The sequence below is a fragment of the Dermacentor andersoni genome, chromosome 8 (genome assembly GCF_023375885.2).
Source record: "Dermacentor andersoni chromosome 8, qqDerAnde1_hic_scaffold, whole genome shotgun sequence".
Taxonomy (NCBI): Eukaryota; Metazoa; Arthropoda; class Arachnida; order Ixodida; family Ixodidae; genus Dermacentor; species Dermacentor andersoni.
Window position 1 is genome coordinate 76,802,561 of NC_092821.1, and position 23,617 is coordinate 76,826,177.

General features: G+C 44.7%; 1 long non-coding RNA gene across 1 annotated transcript; it reads right to left on the minus strand.

Moving 5' to 3' along the window:
• Positions 1 to 5,335: 5,335 nt before the first annotated feature.
• LOC129386776 (uncharacterized) lies at positions 5,336 to 13,780 on the minus strand. The gene is made up of 4 exons (XR_011889878.1): positions 13,683 to 13,780; positions 8,916 to 9,064; positions 6,848 to 6,893; positions 5,336 to 5,469 (listed from the first exon to the last, which is right to left on the minus strand). It is a non-coding gene; the product is annotated as an uncharacterized lncRNA (long non-coding RNA).
• Positions 13,781 to 23,617: the final 9,837 nt, after the last annotated feature.

Below are 23,617 nucleotides of genomic sequence, written 5' to 3' on the forward strand. Positions count from 1 at the left end.
ATACGCCCAGTAAAAATTTATGGGAAAGACGAGGAGGGAGACTTAGATGCAGTTTAGCCTACATTACTGCTTTACAGAAGTAGTTAGGTCACTAGCATTGTAAAATTATATGTTTAAAGAGAGCTTTGATTTGGTTAAGTAGGCATAGGGGAGAGGGAGTACTTCGGCGTTTCGAATTTCAATACAACCTCTAATGATGCGGACATTGAAAAACCTGCTGGTCGTAGCGTTGGTGGGCGGTTTCGAAGCTTAAGATAATCGAAATAAATGTACTTAGCTTGGTGTTAAATCATGCTAAAACATCTAGTTAGTAAGTCACGTGGCACAACAGAGTCATTTTGTGATTGACTGCGCCGTTTCATTTATGAAGGCTATTGGGGTTATCGGGCAGGGGAATTTTTTTGGCGGTCTTGCTGCCAAGGCATTCGAAATTCAAGTAGCTGGGTATAGTACAGATACTTCAAGGTGCTCTCGGCCATCACGAACACACTAAACATAGGAATGCGAATAGGAAGCGTATATATTAAAACATTTCCTGCAACCACGTAAGCGTACCGTCTAAGGTATACTCGTTACCGCGTTTTCGAAAATCCTGCAAACTACACCTCCGAAAAACTATAACACGCTACTCGACAAACAATTTCTTCTCATCGAGAGGTCCTTAAATTAAGGTGTATGGTTGACGTACTATAGCAAGGCCGTTAGCAAGCTGTTCAGTAAACTATGGATACTTTGTTACTGACATTATTTGCAGTGCTGCTCTTCTGCTGTAATGCATCTACCCCCACATTGCTCGCACTCACATTTGCGAGAAATGGAAGCCAACTTGAGGACAGGGTGCGTTGACTACAATGAATTTATCTACGCCGAGCTGGCTCTTGGTCTCAAAGAATTTTAAGAATTAAGTTGTTTTGAATTGGGGTTTGGAAACCACCGACAGTAATCTCGAGGAAAATATTACTTCGAAACCGCATTTCCATTTCACAGGTTTTGACACAAGCTGGCATCTCAAACACCTTTGTTTAGTAGACATTAGATTAACCTGCAAATAATAAGAATCAACTAATTAATTTGTGAATCAACCCGATCCATTCTTAATCAGTGTCAACACCGACGTCGCTGGTTCCGGTCTAGCTGTTGCTCATTTCACCACTGACTTCATCCCCACTGTCACCGGCCTTCAGCTTTGGAACAAATGGCGCAACTTCTGTATCGTCCCATAGGGAAGCGACTGAAAGAAAATGAGTGTCGATGTTGGGTACCCACGTGCTACTAGCAAAGTTCGTGAAACGGCGGAAACATCGCCACTTGCGGATTGGATGGGATTTGAGTGTAGCTGCGTGAGCCGATGGTGTGCAACATCACGTTCGACAGATACTGCACAGCCGTCATCACAGGCCGCAATAAGCAGACGACAGTCGCTACACTGATTTTAGAGCTTGCAATAATTTGCCGAATCAAAAATATTTCACCCGAAAGTCGAAGCATCCATTGTGATAGCAAAATAGTGGACAGCTATACAATGTAAGAATAGTAGTTCTATTGGCCGTATCAACTTGTAAACATAGGCTCACCAACTAAATTAACAACCATGCAATCACGCGCAAACCAGCAAGCATGAACATATCTGACTCGATGACTGCGGAAACTCGCTGTCAAAACGCTGGTGGGCGGTAACGCGGCAGCAGCAGCAAGCGAAGCGAGATTCTAGCTGTCTATCACTTTGATGAAAAGTGAGCTCCAAGAATAGACAGCACGCGCAGAACTACGAGCCGCCGAAGCACTTAGACTCTTCCCTACCCGCAGATCGCTGTCGATATACGGTCGGGAGACCACGAGCATGTCGCCACATGTTGTGATGTGTGTGGTGCGCGACATGGTGCGGTTGTCGGGACGGACACAAGGCAGCAACAAGGCGTGCACGCGCAGAGGCGAATTCCGTGATGGAGAGGAAAACGACGACGCCGAAGAGCGTCCGGCATGTGAACGCACGGCGCAAGAAAAGAAAACAAGAGTAAAATGCCAACCAATTTGGAAAGACCACGGGGAGTCAGGCAGCCCAGCCAATCGGAAAATGACTAATCGCCCAGAGCGGAAGAAAAGGCGAGGCGCGCTCGAAGAAGGGGGAGAGTTCCAGGGGGAGACGGCGGGAGAGTTCCGGGAAGCGACGCCAGGAGAAGGTAGGCCACCGGACCGGGAGTTGAAGACGGGCCGTCGGGTTCCGCACACGAGCCACCAGGACTTCACCCGACCGGCGCCTCCTGCCAACCCGTACCTGTGCGTCGCCGCTGTACCCGATCGTGCCGCCAGCCGCCCAAGGCCGGCGAGCTTCTCGGCCCGTGGGCAGGACGAGAGCAGTCGGGCTACGGGCCCGAGTTCTACGCCCAGCTGCCAGGCCAGAACGGCACCCCCGTCTGTCGTGCGACCTGCTGCCCGAGGCTGGCGGTCGCGCTTCTGTGCCCTTGGGCAGGACGAGAGCAGTCGGGCTACGGGCCCGAGTTCTACGCCCAGCTGCCCGGCCAGAACTCCCCCGCCATCTACTCGTGCCGTCTAGCTGCCTACCTTTCATCTCCAAGCCAGAGTTGGCGCGCTCCGGTCTCCCGGTCAACCGTCCTATACCCCGACCTTTGGTGAGACCGGCGCAACTCCTTTCATGAACTTGTCGCCGCGTCTCAACGTCGAGACTGTTACGCGTCCCTGCCGTCGTGGCAAGCCCGGACACGCGCACTAGTTAACGTCATACTAGCCCCAAGTGTGTTGCTTACTGCCGTTATGTCCATTTGAGTGTTTATCTTATGCTTTCTATTTCGTTCTATTTATTTTAAGCCTCTTTCTGGTTTTAGTAAAAGTTTGTTCATGTGTTTTCGAAACCAACGGCTTTGTCCTCAATTAGGTTCTCGAAGGCTCCACCTGAGAGAAGCGTTAAAAGCTTTGAGTACACGAACCTTGCATCACAAATGTGCAGTTGCAGGCGGAGAAGAACGCCGAAACCCCTTCTTCCACCGCCATCTCCTCTCCCGCCCCCCCCTCCCCCCCCCCATGCCTCGCCAGGTCGGGTGCTTCGCGCATGGCGGGAGACGGTGCGCTTCCCGCCTGCTTTCGTCTGTTCGCCCGAGCGAGATTGAGTCGTGCTAGTCGCATCCCCTCGCACGCCTTCAGTTGCACATACAGCGTAGGACACGCAACGACGGTGTTATCGTCCTTGAGTTTTATACTGACACTCACGACCACGGCGACGTCTGAACTGCACTAGGGGTGTCCAATTATTGCCACGGCAATAAAAAAAAATCTTATCTTTGATATCTTAACAGGTGAATTCAAACTTTATAAGAGTAAATACTGTATTCTGAAGTTTCTGTTTATTCACCTATTTTCGATCAGCCTTCAGCTCTTGTATTTCTTGTTGCAGAGTGTGCGATCAGTGGGCAATAAGTTCCCAATTATGTTTCATACGGGATTTTGGGAGGACGTAAATTCTCTTTATAGCCTTCAGTGTTTTCTCCGCTGCTTGACCGAGATAATTTACTGCAGATTGGGTTCAAGCAGTGCCATTGTACAAATATAGGAGTCTTTAAATTGACAAATAAAACTCGTTCATTGGCAGCACTTTTTCATCCGTCGCGTGGAAGGAGCATTTTTATTTGTTTACTCGTACTGTTAACACTGTGTTGAGGTTCGTTGCATGTAGGTTGCAATGATTGAAAATTACACAAGTACACCCATATTTAACACTGGTAAGCCGACAAAGGAGAGCACATTTATTGTAATATCTGGGCAGTGCTTGAAAGCGTTTTTCTGCGCATTATCAATCAGTAGAATAACCAATGCTTATACACCCAGGAAAAAAAGAAAAGAGCAGAATTACTCAATAAACCAGTACGGCCTCGCAATAGTTGCACTATAGGAGAGAGTTGTTTGTTCGTAAGCCTCGTTTTTGAAACTACTGCTTTATGCATGTGTTGTTTATTTTTAGGCTTTCTTTAAATAAATGAAAAAGAAATACAAAGTGAGTCGACGCTTCCACTCTCTAACGTTTAGTAGCTATAAATTACATGCTGTAACATGCCTGTTATCGAGCCACTGCGCCTATATTTCCAACATATAAAGCGTGAAGATATTCGGGGAATCTTTTCCAAATGCGATTGTGCACTTTTTGTTGTTGGCTACAAAGTGCACTGCCTTAATCTAAGATCAAACGAATGCAAGCCCAATACACCATTAACATCGTTTCTCACGTCGAGTCAGTAATTTCTTCCAATGAAATTACTACTTCTGCTATACTGTGAAACAGACATTCCCTACAAGGTGACGCCTATTAAGTTATTTCGTTTTTGCTAATCCTAAGTAGATGGAAGGAGTCTTCTTAAGCAGAATTTTGTTCCTTGTGGCATAATCAAATAACACAGCCCTTGCTTTACGTACGTGATTTTTTTTATAAATAGCTGCTACGCCGCATTTCCTAACACATGAGCGTAATGATTGGAAGGACTGGTTAATTGTAACAGGAAGAACAAATAAACAATCGTCGGCAAAATTACAGAATTGACACATCGCCAGATGAGTGGCACTCCTGTATATTAGTTCTCTGGCACTCACAATTTCTATGACATCTTCTATTTATAGAATGGATCTTCTTCTTGCGATATAATTTTGCCACAAGCTTACAGCTGTCGCAGCTGTGCATAATTTGCCTACTACGACGTGTAACAATTTTTTGCCGTTTGTATCAAAACAGGGATTACGCTCTACTGTCTGTTTCCTCGATATGACCCCTATAATATTTGTGGTGAGTCACTTGGGGGGTGAGGGGGGATATAATCAAATCAGGTGCGTGTACACCGGAACTGGCTAGATCAAGGCGGCCACGACGACTCTGCACGGTATCATACCTGTGGTCGGCACGGACAATATCGCAGGTCAGTAAGTCTATCCAATGCCGCTTAAGTACGACGAACTTCAATGAAGTGGTATATTCCAAATGACATGAAGGATAGTTCATGCGGAAAACGTTATCTCTCTATATATATGAACGAAATAGTTTATTGGTCTACGTTTACACTGTCTTGAGTCAAATGTCCCAGAAAGTACAAAATGGGAATAGTACCGCAGAAGAACCTCACATCGCGGTATTATCATGGGTCAGTGAAGATGCTATTGAACGCATGTGAAAGCCTAATTGTAGTGTGAGTTGTCCCGTTTGGCCAATTTTCATATACTTGCCTCTCAAAGCGCAGGCGTGTGTCTGGCTCGTAATAAAATGAAATTTTTCTTTTTTAAATTTAGGAACGCACGCGCAGCTTGAGAATCGCTTTCCGAAAGGACGTACTGGTGAAGCTGTCCGGATGGTTCTTGCTCTCGTACCAGAGCCACCTCGGGTACCTCGGGTTACAGGGTGGCTCGGTGTTCTATATATAACGGGAGTCATAGCATTGTTGCCGTCGCCGGTGCCAGTAGCGTCTTCATCAGCAGCTAAGTAAGAAGAATTGAAAAAAAAATTAATACAGAAGAGTACTTAAACCGTCTTCGCGATATATTTTTCGTATACGTAGGAGCACCTTCCCACAAGAAGCCGTTTCTGGGTATGCGCATATGTGGGACGCATGCGAGAATGCCTAGTAAAAATATGACTGAAGCTATGTTACTCATCATAAATAATGATCGAAAATATAATCGATTAATTTTCATCCTTGCTGGCAGAAACATGTAGTCAAGAGCTTCAACAGCCTTATCAATAACTTCAGACGTGATATCAGCGCTGACGACGCATGCGTTCAAATAAATTAACACTGCATTACCAAGCAGTTTATAAAAAGCTGACACATTCGGCCAGGCCTTTCCGCTTGCTATGCTCAGCAGCAAGGACAAGAATCTCTGACTGAGCTGCACTGTTGCGACGAAGGTGGAAGCTGGGCTTGTGCGCGCAAGCGCCAGATAAAAAGTAATGAAATGAATACCTTCGCTCTTACTGCCTACATAATTGCATGGGCCTCATTAAATTATATTAGGTGTTCCTATTATACCAACTTTTTTAACAATCGGCTGCCGTAGATACCACTGTTTCACTCTTTTGTTTTTATTCGCCTGGGTTGCATTTTGAATAACTTTAAGATGAGATCAAATGTAAGCATGATATCCAGTTTCACGGGTATCGAACAATGGCAACTTATAGAAAGTGTTGTCCATGATAGATCTTTTACCGTGTTGAGGTTGCTCGGTTCTTATCTTGCCAATTTTGGTACTTATTATGCCAGTTTTGGCGTATACCGAGTTAACGAAACGACTATTAGAGCACCAAGATGTAGGTGCCTAGATAGATAGACAGATACTATCAAATTGGCAAACGTCCATAAAGGAATGCTTCGACTTTTAAAAGTAGTGAGTGCACGAATAGCCAGCAGTATTTTAGTAGTAGCTTATGTTGCTCCACAGAAGTTAGCGGAAAGCGGATTTGTCGTTTTCGCCACGATACGCTAAGTAAGCTGTGTGTTTTTTTTATTGTCTGTTTAGAATTCAGTATTTTGCACATATTTTATTCTCAAATTTACAGCACCATGACTTTAAGGTTTGCGCAAGTAGGCCGTGTGTGGAATTGGGAGCGAACACCCGTTCGTATATGTCTTGATGTCCATCTGTTTCGACCTTCAAACAGTACTATTTCTTGAACGCTATTAGGGATTCTCCTTTGCACTATTATTTGAAGTTCTTGTAGCACCAAATTCCCTACGCGTTCTCTACCCGGCATGTCGCAGCAGTATTTTATTCCACTTTACGATGCGTTTTAGGGCACTTTGCGTCGCACTTTGTGTCGTGTGCAAGGTGTAGCATTATGCAATGTCCGTATACTCACGCGGGAGCGGGGCGCCTGGAGGTGGAATAGCCGCTGGATTTGTCAACTGCGAAAATGAATTCATATTTCAGATACGACAAGCGTGAAATACATGCAAGTGCACAATGAGCAAAGCTCGTCGCCTTCGCTTTGCTGATCCTCCGAAAAAAAACTTTAGAGCTCTAGAAAATGAATGTAAATGCTTTGTCCAACGAAGCCGATATTTTGAAAACTGGTTCGCATTGGTGACTGGTTTGAATAAATTACAAAACGGTCGTTACTTTCATAGGTGTCAAACACTTGCCGTCGCCGAAGCGATTTTCGAGGGCTGCTTGTAGTTCGTGCGGACATAGCAGAGGCAAGCTATATTTACAAGCTGGTCGGTGAGCAATATCGTATAAAATAGTTGTATGTATGGGATTGTGCTGCTCATGCGATAAATGTATCGACAATACCAGCAGTGACCGCATCCGTAGTACACACGGGATGATTTTATATAATAGGGCGATCACTTTCTCCTTGTTTGATCTAGAACATGGTGTCAAAAAAGAACACGAGATGCTGCATCTTACAATTTGTGAGGGGCCATACTATTCTTGATGCTCTCCATTGTGGTAGAAACTATCACTTTTTCTATAATTTTATTAGTTGCGTAGAAAAATATAAGCACAGGGTAAAGGAAACTGAATGTTGTTCCACATCAGAGTAGCGCCTGCCCAATGGTAAATGGTAAAAAATCAAAAATGTTACAAGCCAAACCTTCGAAGGAATACATTAATTTAAAGTTTCAACTACACACACCATTATTTAAAAGTATAGTAAGATACCTTTGACATTAGGGCGAGAAATACGCCCAGTAAAGATTTATTGGAAAGACGAGGAGGGAGACTTAGATGCAGTTTAGCCTACATTACTGCTTTACACAAGCAGTTATGTCATTAGCATTGTAAAATTATATGTTTAAAGAGAGCTTTGATTTCGTTAAGTAGGTTTAGGGGAGAGGGAGTACTTCGGCGTTTCGAATTACAATATAACCTGTAATGATGCGGACATTGAAAAACCATTATTAGTTTGGGGAAATATTGAGCGGGTCGTAGCGTTGGTGGGCGGTTTCGAAGCTAAAGACCATCGAAATAACTGTACCTTGTTGGGTGTTAAATGATGCTAAAACGTCTAGTTAGTAAGTCACGTAGCATAACAGAGTCATATTGTGATTGACTGCGCTGTTTTTTTTTTTTATGAAGGCTATTGGGGTAATCGCGGACGGGAATTTTTTTGGCGGTCTTACTGCCAAGGCATTCGAGATGCAAGTAGCTGGGTATAGTGCAGATACTTCAATTTACTCTCAATTTCAGTGCATCTGCTATTTATAGAATGCATTTTCGTCGTTCGATATCTCTTTTGCCACAAGCTTACCGCTGTCGCAGCTCTGCATATTTTCCCTACAGCGACGTGTAAGAATTTTGTGCCGTTTGTATCAAAGCAGAGATTACGCTTCACTGACTGCTTTCTGGATATGACGCCTATAATATTTATGGTCAGTCACTTGGGGGGGGGGGGGGATGAGGGGGGGACATCAAATCGGGTGCCTGTACACCGTAATTGGCTAGTTCAAGGTGGCCACGACGACTGTCCACGGTATCATACCGGTGGTCCGCACCAACAATATCCCAGGTCACTAAGTCTATCCAATGCCCCTTAAGTACGGCGAACTTCCATGAAGTGGCATATTCCGAATGAAATGAAGGATAGTCTATGCGGCCAACGTTATCTCTCTATACATAAACGAAATAGTTTATTGGTCTTCGTTTACAATGTCTTGAATCAAATGTCCCAGAAAGTACGGAATGTGAATTGTACCGCTGAAGAGCCGATGATCGCGGTATTATCGCGGGTCAGTGAAGATGCTATTGAACATATGTGAAAGCCTAATTTTAGTGCGAGATCTCACATTCGGCCAATATTTAGATACTTGGCTCTAAAACCGCAGACGTGTGTCTGGCTGGTAATGAACTTACATTCTTTATTTTTCTTTTTTAAGTTTAGGAACCCGCGTGAAGCTTGACAATCGCTTTTCTAATGGACGTACTGGTGAAGCTGTCCGGATGGTTCTTGAGCTCGCACCAGAGCCACTTGGGGTACCTCGCGTTACAGGGCGGCTCGGTGTTCTATATATAACGTGAGTTAGAGCACTGCTGTCGTCGCCGTCGCCGGTGCCAGTAGCGTCTTCATCGGTACCTAAGTAAGAAAAATTGTAAAAGAAAATGTATAGACAAGAGTACTTAACCGTCTTCAAGATAGGTTTTTCGTATACGTAGGACCACCTTCCCACAAGAGGCCGTTTCTCGTTATGCGCATATGTGGGATGCATTCCAGAATGCCTAGTAAAAATATGACTAGAAGCAAAGTTACTCCTCAGAAATCTAGATCGGAAACATGACTTCCTCATTTTCATTATTGCTGGCAGAAAATTGTAATCAACTGCTTCAACAGCCTTCTCAATAACTTTAGAGGTAATGTCGTCGCTGACGTATGCATGCCATCAATTAAATTAACAGTGCATTACTAATCACTTTATAACAGAGTGACACATTCAGCAGGACCTTTCTGCTTGTTATGCTCAGCAGCATGGACGGGAATCTCTGATTGAACTGCCCTGTGCAACTAAGGTGGCGGCTGGGCTCCTACGCGCAAGCGTCAGGTAAAAATTCACATGGGCGTAATGCACTACAAGCCAATTGGAAAAGTGATGAAATGAATACTTTTACTCTTACTGGCGTGGTATTGTACATGATAAATTTTTCACATTGTGGAGGTTGCTCATGTCCTATCTTCACCACTGTAAGTACCCACTTAAGACTGCGTTTGTCCTAGGGAATGGATAAATTAAATTGTAAATAATGAGGTTTTACATGCCAAATGCACATTCTGGTTATGAGGCACGCCACAGTGGGGGACTCCGGTAATTTTGACCACCTGGGGTTCTTTAACATGCACCGAAATCTAAGTACACGGGTGCTTTCTCATTTTGCTCCCAGAGAAATGCGGCTGACGAGGTCGGGATTCAATCCCGCGACCTCGTGCTTAGCAGCCCAACACCATAGCCACTAAGCAACCACGGCGGGTCAAATGATCGTTCAAAGTAGCTGGCGGGCATCCGCTGCCGACGCAGGACCGGAGAATTTCAAACAGTTTTCGTCTCCACATGGTTATTCCACAAGCGCAACTGATGATTGGTCTAAGGCACCCCCCGACCCGCAGTTGCCGGAAAGAGAATTCCTCTACCTATGAAACATAGCTAGGAATGTAGAAGATTCATGGTGGAATGAGTGCAGCCGTGTCGAATTGGAATATTGATTTTCGGGCAATGGGAACGGACAACAATGAGGTCAATGTTCTGGGTATGACCATGCGCCCGCCTCCAGTGGACAGTAGCCTTCACATGTCGAGCTTTCTCAATTTTGAAAGCATTCTCAAGAGCATTCTCAATTTCCGAAAGCGTCAAATGACCCATCTATCGAAAAAATGTCGGCGTCTGTCATATGGACAAGCGAAAAGCGAAGCCTAAATTCCGCTTGGCTTGGAAGCCGCGACGCGAGCACGCCTCGGTGGTGAAGGGCAGGTGCAAGCGTGCACCTGATGAGTCTTAGCGCGCCAGGTGTTCTGTGAGGGGAGAGGGTACCGCCGTGACGCCCCGTCACAGTAGCTCCCTGAAGTTTCTGTTGTCGACACGCGTTCCTTGTGCGTGCTAGCTCTCGCTTGCATTCCAACTGCGCCCCGGTAACCGCTAAAACAAAAAAGATCATTCAACAGCGAGCACGTTGGGGCCTAATGCGAGTTTTGAGCAAAGCCGTTAGGTGTTTATACTTCGCAATGTATTGTGACAAAGAATTTGATTGCGAAAGATAGGTTCTTCTCGACGGTGGCGTTTAGCCTCTGCTCGGGCAGCTCGTTTAGCGGCAGCGGCAGACGAAGCATTTCCATGGTTGAGTCGCTCATTGCTCAGAAAGCTCGAACATGGTGTGGAGCGCATTCTCTAGTGGTGGAGGCGCAGGCGAAGTAGCGCATGCGCGATGGCTCCGAAGTCCACGCAAGTGCTTCGTTGCCATAGGCCTAGCCTCATGCCTGGTAGCAACCACTCAGCATGTTTCGTTCGGCACTCCACTTTCCTCCACTATTTCGCCACTCTCTCCTCCTCCGTTTTCTTCCTCGCGCTCTCCTGCATCTCGCTGTCATTAATCCACCGCTGCGCTCTGCGTTCGCTGTTTCGTCTTTCGCGGTGCTCATTCACTCCGTTACAAGGGACGCCGAGGCACGCCTAGGGACACCGACGCTCAACGCAGGAACGGCCGCCTAAGGGCTGCTCTCTAAAACGGTAGTAATGAGTTTCGAACGCCACGACCCCACGCTCAGAAGTGGTCCGAATGTCTTACCGACTGTGCTATACTAGCGCCATCTACATAGCAAGCCTGCGTACCCTACTTTATGACGTCACGCTACTTGGACCAAGATTTTCGTTGCTAAGTTCGGCCTAACGAAAGCGGTAACGTCAAAATGCGCGCGGGTAACTCGACAGCATCCCTATTAGATTCTATGGCAATCGGGCAAGGTACATGACGTCACGGATCCAAGAGCACCGGCCTTGTGCGATTCAGAAAGCGTTAGCGATGCGTCTCAATGAGCTCCCTTGCCTGCAAGGAGTTGACAACTCCAGGAACCGCTCTGCAACGCTTACGTGCCTACGGATTTTATGTTACCTGTTTGGGCTGTCTAACCGCACGGAGCAAGTCAATTTTAGATGTGGGCTTCATCGACGCTAGGCAACATTACTGGGGTTTCTAACGCATCGTGTATCTCCTTCAGGTCAAATAATAAGGTTATGTGAAGAATACGTTGTAAACCAACTGGTAGCTTGCAGTCATTAGGCTGAATTAATGACGGGGACAATATATGAACAAGAAATCAAAATGGACAATAGACAAGCAAACATTTTTTCACTGATTAAGTCTTTTTTACGTTGCAACTTGAAATTGTAACAGGTGAGTTCCCAAAGCGTAACCACTTGCAACGAATGCTCAGAATGACAGCAGCCTCGAGAAAATCATCCACAGAATGTGCAAAGAAATACAGTGGCTTTGCAGTTCCTTTGAAGCCTGAATGCATAAAACAGCTATTAGTATAAAACTAGATTTTTACAGCAAGTTTGACGATGCATATCTTGGAGTGCCATGCTCGCAATTCATTCCAAGTTAATATGCCTTGCAACCTCGCTGGCTCTAAACTGTAAAATACAGCATGTGCCTTAAAGTATGATGTTCCAAATAAATACAGCATTCTTGTTCATTCGTCAAATACGCACTTGCATCCGTGATACTGGTAATGTGTGCCTCCTAGAACTATTGAGTTCATGCATTAGAATTATGTTTTCTGCAACAGGCGACTGCTAAAAATGTTGTATAATGTAAAATTCTATATAATTCATTTCTGAGTCTAAGCCAACACTCGCCCTTGGCGGAAAATGTTGTTCGCGCACCAGTGCAATTTTCGAAGTGCACCACCCTGTGCTTTTGTTTGTAGTACTCCTATGCATCCCTCCAAATGCACGCAGCATTAATTTCTATTCCATTCCTATTCTTTCCTTCCTTTTTATAATATATTTTATTCCGCCTTTTCCTGCACCCAGTGTGTAGGTTAGCATACTGAATGCACGCTTGGTGCATCTCCCAGCCTTTCCAAAATTTGCGTTCCCTCTTCTCTGGCTCTGTTTAATGTAAACCCAAGAGAGCTGGTAACTGTTCACTCAAAGAAGGCGTCCGCTGGTGTGGCATCAACAGTTAATCAAAATACAATGTTTTTGTTGCTGCCGAAAATTCTACACAAACAAAAAAAAATACTAGATCTTCGGCCAACTGCCACATATGTACAAATCAGGTTCTTCGACAAGAAAATCGGCTAAACGATGCCAATTACCCCATTTAAAATTTTTGTTTCATATCCAGCAATTACCTGATGATCTACTTTATAGCCTTCTGACCCTATGCTGAGTGCCGTTTGTTTAGAAAACATTCACTCATTGCTTTGGAGGTTAGCTTGACATGACTAATGTTAGCCATCAGTTTTCTCCGTACCTGTTGTAGCGAGCCGTTATAATTTGAGAACACAGTTTGCCCTTAATTATTCAAGAGCGGTTTCCCAATATAGTCAATGAAATTCCCCTCATTACATTCATTTTGTACAAGTGTTCGCCCGGCAACCTTCATGGTGCACAATCCGTCGCGGTGGCTTAGCGGCTATTGTGTTGGGCTGCTAAGCACGAGGTCACGGGATGGAATCCCAGCCGCGCCGGCCGCATTTCGATGGGGGTGAAAGGCATGAAACACCCGTGACCTTTGCATTGTGGGCAGGTTAAAGATCCCCTGGTGGTCAAAATGTATCCACGATTTGATTACAAATCGTGGTTTTGGTAGGTGGAACCCCAGAACTCAATTCAAATGTCATGGTGCTCAAGATATCTGTTTTGAGCGCAGTGGTTCTCCAAAAGTGGACCGAAATACCTATGAGCTTGTAAGCCTGGTCAAATGACGTACGTTTCCGCAGTTCGTTAATATTAGGAATCTTAGCTAAGCGACGAGGGAGACCATCTACTGGCTCATGTGGGACACAGTTTGCTGGAAAATGCTCACATTCTAATCGAACTTCCCATTGAATGCAGCCTCATTTTGGTTTCACCTGATAACAAATTAAAGCACAAATCCCACAAATGTACCTTAAAAGGCTAGATAATTGTTTTTACTTGAAATAGAAGCTACAAAAAGAAAATCAGTGTTACGCTGAGCAGGAATACACTTTTGCTTACTGGCCGTTGCCAGAGTGCCCATGAACATTATGATCAGCACAGAGCAAAAGAGCAGCAGCGCGCAGGCGAGGAGGAGCACTTTCCACGGCATGTCGCTCTCGATTTCACTGCAGAGTAAAAGATGAAACATATAGGCTTGACATTACCGTCGCCACGAAGAATTCTAGGGAATATAGCGCAGGAGAGAATAATGGTTTTTTTTTAGTTGAACACCATTATGCTTTGTTCATGATGCGAGATATTATTTTACGTAAGAAATAGTGCTGACCATAGGAGATATTTCAAAGTCACTCGAGAGGTGAGCGAGACACTGCATAGACATTTAATCAAAAGTGATGGGTGCTTCAGTAAGCTGATTACCACTTGTTCAACTAGATATGACTAGGCGATAAAAAAATACGCATGTTTTTGATAAAGTGGAAGCTCGGGAGAGTTGGTGATTAACAATCGACATGTCTGCACACCGCAAAAACGAGGACAGAACATTGGACACAGCAGAGGCGTTACAGATCAAGATACATAGAGAAAGCAGAAGATGGAGAAAATGAGATGTGTGGTTGACATTTCATGCCTTGCCACGGGGCAGTCATGCTATTCGCAAGTGACTCGCGCAGTATCTACAATCGCTGTCACAAACGTTACAGAGAAGTTAGCAGTCTAGCCAACGGTATCATTTATGACGCCATCTCACTCTGCTTTACGAGCAAAGCTCAGTGAAGGTTCTGCACATTCACTGTTGACCTCCACATGCGCCATGCGAGCAGTTTCAGCGGCATGCACATTCAATTATCATTTGGCGCCGCCCGTGCTGAATGATTTATTCATGAAAAATGTGCATTGCAAAAGTGAGCACCCGTATGGGCTCGCAAAAGTTAAACGACATGAGTTCTGCGTGGACAGGAACTTCTAGAAGAACGCCAACGTAAAAAAAATGACAAGAAGGTAGAGCTGAGCTGGCCATTGACAGCACACGAAAAGGCAGTCAGGCAACTTGTGAGATTTGACCGAGGTTATTGAGTACAAGGCCTCTGTTACCTTGCATCTCAAAATGATGTGAAGTACCACGTCCAACTAACCTGTGTAGCGAATAGTTCAAGCTGTCGTTGGCTTTATGTATGGAGGGCGGCAGCTCCTGTTGTTTGTGTTACAGTCCAAATAAAACACTGCAGGTTTTATCGCGTGTCACGCTCGCGAAGAAATTTACCATCGCATAACTCTTCGCATGTTTACTATCTTACACTTGTTTAAAGTGCACCGTAAACGAACTATTTCTCGTTTCTTGCGCAAAAGGATTTTGAAAATATTTATTAATTTCGATTCTTTCAATTTTTTTATCATGATATGTTCGCTTTACACGTCGTGAGATTCTTTAAGCTACGTTGCTTTATTAGAAATGAACTTACTGTCGACTTCTCTTACAGCAGTTGCGTGGGCAACCGTTCTCATTGTGTTCAAGTTAATTCATATTCGTTTAAGTTTGTATTCCATCCGCGCGGTGATTAAGACGAATCTCTACATGCTAAAATTAAGAGCACTGCCCGTGCATGCAGCCATGGGCACTCAACGACAGCAACGGCATGTGTCGGTACTGTCAAAGTGTTCGTTATGCAAGGATGGGCGATACCTGAGAACTTCTCACTAAAACAGTGAAAACAACAAAAACTAAACAACGAGAAAGAAGGGGTTAACCAAGGGGCGCGGTTTTTATTAATCATATCATTAGAAGCCAACAAGGAAAGAGATCAAAGAAAGCACAGGGGAAATTACCTGTACTTACTAATTGAATTAAAGAAATGATAAATTAATGACAATAAAAGTAGATGAAAAAACAACTTGCTGCAGGTGGGGAATGATCCCACATCTCCGCATTACATATGCGATGCTCTAAGCAATTGAGCCACACAGGCGCGGTTTTCCCATCCAATTCCTTGGGTATTTGTGTTACTACTAGAACTAGCCTTGGGAGTGTTAGCCAGCGCCACCACTTACAAACCTTGGCAGCGGATGTGGAAAATCCTTTGTGTCCCAGGCGTCACGAGCGCGTGATCTTTCTACGTGAGGGCAACTAGTCAATCAATTCCCATACGGCGCGTTCCCCAAGACGGCGCTTTATTTTCCACCGGATAAAATGGACTGGTAACGCAATACATGCACACGTCTGGACAAATGAGGTATGTGTATTCGTTTTGCTTTATAAAAGTGATGAATGGGTGTTTTTATTTTCTTTCATTTCCCTGAATTTAGGCAGAAGGCACAGCAACTACGAAAGATCCGCTACCCTAGGCTAAACGTATAACTGAAACGTTAAAATCGCCTGTCGCTCCACTGTGGCTTAGCGGGGCAACCCGGAGCGGAGCGTACTGGCAAAGACGCTCAACTAAAACAATCTACTACTGTTACATACGCTGCAGTCGCCGGGAAGCGTGAGAAGCAGTCAAAGATCTTGGACTGATATCGGGTTCCACTCTTAAATGTGATATTTAAGCGTCCTCCAATTAAAAAAGAAAACCGGCTAAAATGCCAAGCATATCATGGCTGTACATTTACCGATAGACATTGCTAAAGATTCCCAATGAAGCTTTCCTTTATGTTACAGGCTGTGCAATAAGTAAAATCTCATAAGGTAGCAGGTATCGCTGTAGGCTATTTGCTACTTTTAATGCCACCCTAGAAAGCGAGAAAAATTTCGCAACTGCTCGTGAACGAAACCAATGAGCCAAATAAAAATATCTCTTCCTTGCTTACCTTTGTTCTGTTTCTGCAAAGAGGTGTACAAGAAGCAGAACATAAAAATTTTATCGAGTTACACACGCACAAAGATTTCCGTTCACTGCTCATGAAATAGAATTTCGAGCAGTAGATTTCTAGCGCGATGGCTCGAAAACCGGCGTACTTTGGCCGCTAAAACATAAACAGCTTTCACGTGCGTTAGGTTTGTCGCCTTGTTTTGATTTTATGTAGTCTAGCACATTGTAAAGCCATTCATTATTGTCACATACTGTAACAACATACAACGAGCATGTATTTTTTGTATAAGCAAGATAGTAAGTCATTTTCTTTCCTCAGGCTTCATTGCACAATTCCTTATTACTTTTATACTAAAAATACAAAATAATTGGATAAAGAGCCTTTTGAGGCTACTGCGGCCCCCATAGGATGACACGCCGAAAACTCAACAGCAGCGCTCTGTCCAGACAGTCAACGAAGAAAGTAAACTAAGGTACGGTCATATAAGCAGAGTTCTGGGAATGTAAAGTGCTGTAAAAAAAATACATATAAAGCACACGTTAGAAGCTATCTGAAGTGAGGTTTTAGAAAAGCGGTCAATAAAATTTACTGAAGCTGTTCATCTACTGCACTACGTTTGGCGGCTCAGAAGTTACGCATCTAATGGGCAAGACGCCGAGACTTTGCCCGTGCCAGTCACGTGAACCAAGTGAGAGTGGATTATACTGCCTCAGCAATGGGCGCTGTTTTTTATTGCACTGCCTCTGGAATAGGTCCGATTGATACGCTGACAATCCGACCGACCACGTATTCCGAACCTCGGAGTATGACGGTGAGAGCGTGGTGGTATTAAATAAATTCCACGCATTAAATAGTGTATTCGTTGCTGTAAGGATGTTATAGCACCTTTGCTTGCTTCATCGCTTACCTCCGCTGATAAGAGACACCTTCTCTGGCCCATCTGGGCTGGTGGTGCAGATGCAGCTGCTCAAAAGCCGAATAATTATATGACTGATGTTCTGCGTATGGCGTAATCGGCAAGACAGCTACAGCAGCAGCCCCTCAGTCAAGCAGCCACTGTTAGTAATGTTTGGGACGTTTCTAAAAAAAGTATTCATTTGAAAACGTAGTTCGAAACGTTGCGCTTCCCACTTTCGAGATAAACGTGGTGAAATTTGCAGGAATACCGCTTTCAAAATCGCATGCTGTAAGTGCCCAATAATAGCCCGACATTTAAGGACCCTCAGGCTTCCACGTAGTCTATCGACAAGACGACAGACGCCATTCAGACGTCTCGCGAAACACACGCAAGAATTATCAGAAGATATTTCCATTGGTTATTTACGCTCACCTTGGTTCGACCGTGATTGAGAGGCTGCAAAGAAAGTTAAGGGAATTATAAGCGACTATGGGTGGCCATTGGAAGCAATTGTTTCAACACGTAGTATGCTTGATAGATGGTTGATTAAAGTACTGTAGATAAAAGACATAACAAAAATACGAAAATTATCTAGAACTGTTCGTAAATCTATGTACACCAGCGTTCTGGAGTTGCACAAGCAGTTTAAAACGTATTTTTGCACTTTGTGAACAGACTCATGCAGATATGAATAAGCGGGCCATATGTTTGAAACATAAAAGGCGCTTGTAAGCCCCACATTGCTTCATTCTTTTGCGTAAGGTAGTGAGAATTACATAACAAAAAGAACGACAAAGACCACATATCTCGCAGCACGTCCCCCATTCTCTGAAAGGTAATGAACAACATTATGATTTCTTTTTGCCTCGTTCAACGTAATGCCTGCGTTTTCCAATCAATCAATCATCGGCTCGGGTCTCACACACAGATAGGGGCAACTGCCGTATACTCTGAGCATTTATATGCTTTATTAAAGAAATAATGCACAAGCTGTAGCGTCAACAGAAAAGATTACTTTAAATTACCCTTCTTTCTTTCTGAATGTGTACATTCCCCTATTAAATGTTGGGAGGGCAGGCTATGCACAAACGAGTTAATTTTTGCATAGGCGGAAGGAAGTTATGTTTAGTAACTATTGCACTTGGAACTGGTGAAGTGGCAGAAAGAGCATAATTTTCTTCTTCTAAAGCTTGGACCTCATAGAATCGAAAAAAAAGCCCACGACAAGGGGAGGAGTCACCGTCTCGAGCTGAGAACATTTCACCGAGACTGTACGGGATTAGCAAATCGGTACCATGGTCTACTGCAAATTACAGTGATCTATGAGCTCATGTGCTGCACCTAGTAAAAATATTGATGGAGCAACATTTGAGTATTTGTACTCTTGGACAGCCAGTACTTACATGCACCCCATTGTGATGCAGCCCCATAAGGTGTGGCCGTGTATGGTGTGGCGCCGTAGGCTATACGTGTGGTACAATGAAAAATGTAGCGTTAGTTGAGATACAAAGCGACAGTGGCCAAGTGGTGCGAAATCTATACGTGTAAGTTCGAGAAATCACCAATGACTCGCATACGCGCTGATAGTGCCAATGAAAAGTATAATGCACTTAAAAGTTAGCTATCTCGCATTCAATGTTATATTAGTTAAGTGCTAATTTTCATTACTGAATCATGTATGATCTTCAGCGAAAACTAAAGCGAGCTTTCCTATACTGACTGCAGCATTGTACCCAACATCTATAACGATATGTACTGCAAAAATAAAAAACCGGGGAGGCTCTGTCAGTGATGAAGCCGCGGTGGGGTAAGTAAAACATCTTTGTGCGACTAGAGTGTATGGGCACTAGGGCACAGAAATGACTTAACCATGAGCGACATTTATTCACGCCTCGCAAAGATTCCACTTTTAATTTATGAGACAGACAGTGTGAGTCCTATGTTTAATCTATCGATCGTACCCGTTTCCTGTATGTAGCGAGGCCTCCGTGGTAAAAGGTGAGGGGCGTGAATGGGCATCTGCCTGTCTCACCACCCGAGTTTTTCGGCGACATTTTTGGTTCCTACATGTCTAAACAGAGGGCGCCGTGCCCGAGGACCCGCGAAACTTTCTCAACAAATGCCACATTTGTAAGCCATTTGTAAGCGTTACAACACCCAATGTGCTCTGGTTTCAGCTTGATTGAATATATCTACGCTGGCAAAGTAACCTATCTAAAACCTAAGCACTGCAGCTGTGATCGATAAATGTAATGTCAAGCTATACCTCTCTAAACACAGAACGAGAGGCTAAATTTGGTTACGATGGCCTCATGCTTGGCAGGACAACAGCGCCATTTGAGCGCGCGACCCACGTATAGAGTGTGGTTTTTTTTTCGTCTACAGAAGGCCATCAGAGTAAGGCACTTGGTTAATTCAGTTGCCAAGGTAGGAGCAATAATTGTATTATAGGTCTTCCTGACATGCATGTGTCTCAAGCGACCCCTTACTGTACCCAAATGGAAAGACCGCTTCCCGACAAAAATTTTAACCAGAACGCAAATGTCAAAAGCATGATTATGCAGGTGAATCTAGATTGCGTTTACTAAACCTTGCATAATAATATTAATGAATTCTGCATCAATAAGAAACGAATGCTTTCCTTCGGGCCGTCATGAAGATGCCACGCACTGGGGCAATCCCATTTAAATGCAGCTTTCGCTCGCATTTGTAGCCCGTCGGATCGCTTTGATCAGACGACATTGTACCAATTCCCATAGGAACGCGTGCTTTAAACACACTGCCCCCGCTTCCTGATGAAGTCATAGCTTTGGGCCAAGCGAACGGCGTGAATTACTTAAACACACCCGCTGTTCCTCCTCTCCATGTTGTTTCAGTGAGCCCCTGCATCGATCCCCGAGCAAAGCATTTAAGCCCAACGGGCACGACGCAGGCAGGCTCGCTGCGCCTTGTCACACAAGCCTTTCGGTCATGAATACAAATTTGTTGCGCTCAAACGACGATAAATAAGAACGAACGACTTGGCATGCTTGTTTTTCATACTTACGCGTTCCCACATCGTCGGCGAAATAATATGGATCTGTGCCAATAATGCAAACGTCATGCGGTTAGATGCACTCTAAACATCGACAAAAAAAGCTTCGAAAATTAAAGGTCCTGTGCTGCGGCTGAATTGGCGAAAAGAAAGGCCGCATAATCGTTTACGCCAGCAGGAAGCGCTAAAAATATCCACATGAAGCATGAATACCTTTTTTCAAAACGCACCATTTGCTCTTCACGACAAAAAACAGGCAATACTTTAATGTGAACACCATTCTTAGTATAATTTCACAGAACAGTACAAAGAAGTTAAGTCGACTCAAGCTCTAAGGTTTCATACGATCACGAATGGCCAGATCGCTTTCACATGCGAGGTATGAGAGAAAGAGAGAGAGAGAAATAACTTTTATTGATACAGCCTAAAGATTGGGGGGAGGGGGTGCAACCCCGCCTAGATGTGGGCCTGAAGCCCTTGAGCTCTAGCGGCATCCTCGGCCTGCTAGACGGCCCAAAGTTGGTCTTCGGGGCCCGAGCTGAGCAACACGGTCTCCCACTGCTTCCGATCCATAATTTCCTGGCCCTGTCGGGGCGCCCGAAGGCACGTCCAGATAATGTGATCCAGGTCCTCTCTTTCTTGACAAAATTTACATTTGGCAGAATATTGGACTGGGTAATAATGATTATAAGTCACCGGATTCAAATGAAGGAGGCGCCACGCCACCGCCTGCTGCTTATTAAGTAATGGGTGTGCGGGAGGAAAACGCGCCCTTCCCAATCTGTAATGGTTAGTTATCTCCCTATAGCCAACCATCCGATCCACTGTCGGCCACGCCGCTGTGCCCCGGTGGCTCGGCTTGTGAGTCCTCGAGCCACGGTGTCGGCCGCCTAGTTGCCGGGGAGAGAGGAGTGCGCAGGCGGCCAGATGATATGGACAACCCGCTGACAGCGGAAGTGTGCCAGGATTCGGTGTGATTGTGACGAAACGCGCCCTTTGCGTAATTTAAAATTGCTGTTTTAGAATCACTGACTATTATCGGGGCCAGTGTGGAAGCCATTGCGCGAGCAATGGGCTATTCCCCAGCCACCTCGGCTCTGTTGGTTTTAATAGATCCGCTGACCTTAGGGTCACCTTCCGAGTTCACTGCAACGATAGACATGTTCTGATTAGTCGTGTACTCTGCCAAGTCCACGTACACAATGTTCCGAGAGCGTTGCAATCGCCTCCGTATAGCCCGTGCCCTCTCCTCCCGCCTTTCCCTGCGGTGTTCGGGATGCATGTTTATTGGTAGCGGTGGGAAAATACGCTGCTTCCTTATGTCTTGGGGAATGTCTAGTGCCATACTGTGATGCGTATGTTACTCTAAGCTTGTTAAGTACGTTTTTTCCAGTAGGTGTTTGTGTGAGTCTTTCGTATTGCGCTATCGTAGGGGCTTCTATGAGTTTTTCGAATGTGTTGTGGACACCTAAGGCTAGGAGCATGTCATTCGATATGGTTATCGGCAAACCTAAGTCTTGTTTGAATGACCGTCAAATGATGGCTTCCATTTTTGTCTTTTCTGCTACTTGGAGATTTAGGTAAGGGGTTACATATACTATGCGGCTAATGACAAAAGCCTGGACTAGTCGTACCAGATTGTCCTCTTTCATTCCATAATGGCGATTAACTATTCTCCTAATTAGCCTCATTGTTTGTTGTGCGCTGTTTTCTAGTATTCTGATTGTTTCCCCATTCTGGCCATTCGCTAACACGTGGAGTGCGAGGACTGTAATGCTGTCAAAAATGGGTATTTGGTTGCCATTTACGAAAAGCGTGACGTTTGGTTTATACGTAGAACTCTTACGGCCCTTGCGTGTCGGTAGGTACAGAAGTAATTCTGATTTTTGGGGCGAGCATCTCAATCCTTTATCCACGACATATTTCTCGACCTAACGCATGGCTGTTTGGAGAACTTCCTCTATCTGCCAATCACTTCCACCTGTTACCCAAAGGGTGATATCATCAGCGTACAAGCTAGGCTGTAATCCTTCTGTATTTTCTAGATTTGCTGACAGGCCAATCATAGCTACATTGAAAAGAAAGGGAGATAAGACTGATCCTTGCGGTGTGCCCGGGCTTCCGAGTTTTGTCTCTTCGGATTTCACTTCAACGACTGTGATTTGCGCAATACGAACTTTCGTGTGCTCTTGGTTTCGTGCGCAATTGGTTTGAATAAATACAGCGCTTTAAATACATCGTTTTTAACATAATCTGATATGCTGCCCTTATTGAAGGAAAGACTATCTGGCTGTTGGCTATATTTACGAAAGCAATAATTACTATTGGAAAAGAGACAAGAAGTCGCATTGATATTCACATATCTTTTAGAACATTGAAAAGTCAAATGCGTAAAAAGAACGGTATGTTGGAATATAAAGTAGTGTGTATAATATGCTGAATTTGCATGCAGAAGAAACAGTAAAACATCTAGGACAGCATACTATATTTGCTCCAGATGGCTACTTGCGTTGTGACGAAGGGGTTCAGATGCAATAATAATTCTTCAAATACAGTAGCTTCCACGCAGTGTAAACGCGATTTCAAGCCTCATACAAATTTTTACTCTGTTCAACCAAAAATTCACAGCGTTTCTTATGTTATCCGTAAGACGACTGGAAGGCGAACGCTAAAGTGCCGTAGCATTAAAGACGGACACAAGAGCTACTAACCCACCTTAATTCGCTTAGTCATCCCTCTTAATTCACTTACTTAAGAGGAAGCTTTAGCTCGGGCCCTACTCCGATGCCGCCTATTCAAATACATGGAAAACGCTGAAACTCATTTCTGAGATAACCAATAGGCCAAATTTAAAGAAACTTAAAGAAAGAAGAAGAACGACTGCAAGCCGCAGCAACATGCGTGGAAGAATGTGTTCGGGAAAGAGGCCTCGCCTGCTCGACGGAGAAGTCAGAGCTCCTGCGAGTCAGAAGAGGAAAACGCTCGGAAGAACAAATCAGCGTCACCCTAGAAGGACAAAAGATACCAGAAAAAGGAGCCATCAGGGTTCTGGGAACGTGGGTGCAGAGCAATCAACGCTGCACACACACCATAAGCCTACTCAAGCAAGCGACGGCTCACGTGGCACGTATGATCACCCGCGTCTCGCAAAAAAGAAGCGGCATGAAGGAGGAAGATACAGTCAAGTTGGTTAAGAGCCTCATATTCAGCCGGAACACGTACACCCCCCCCCCCACCTCCCATATTACAATACAA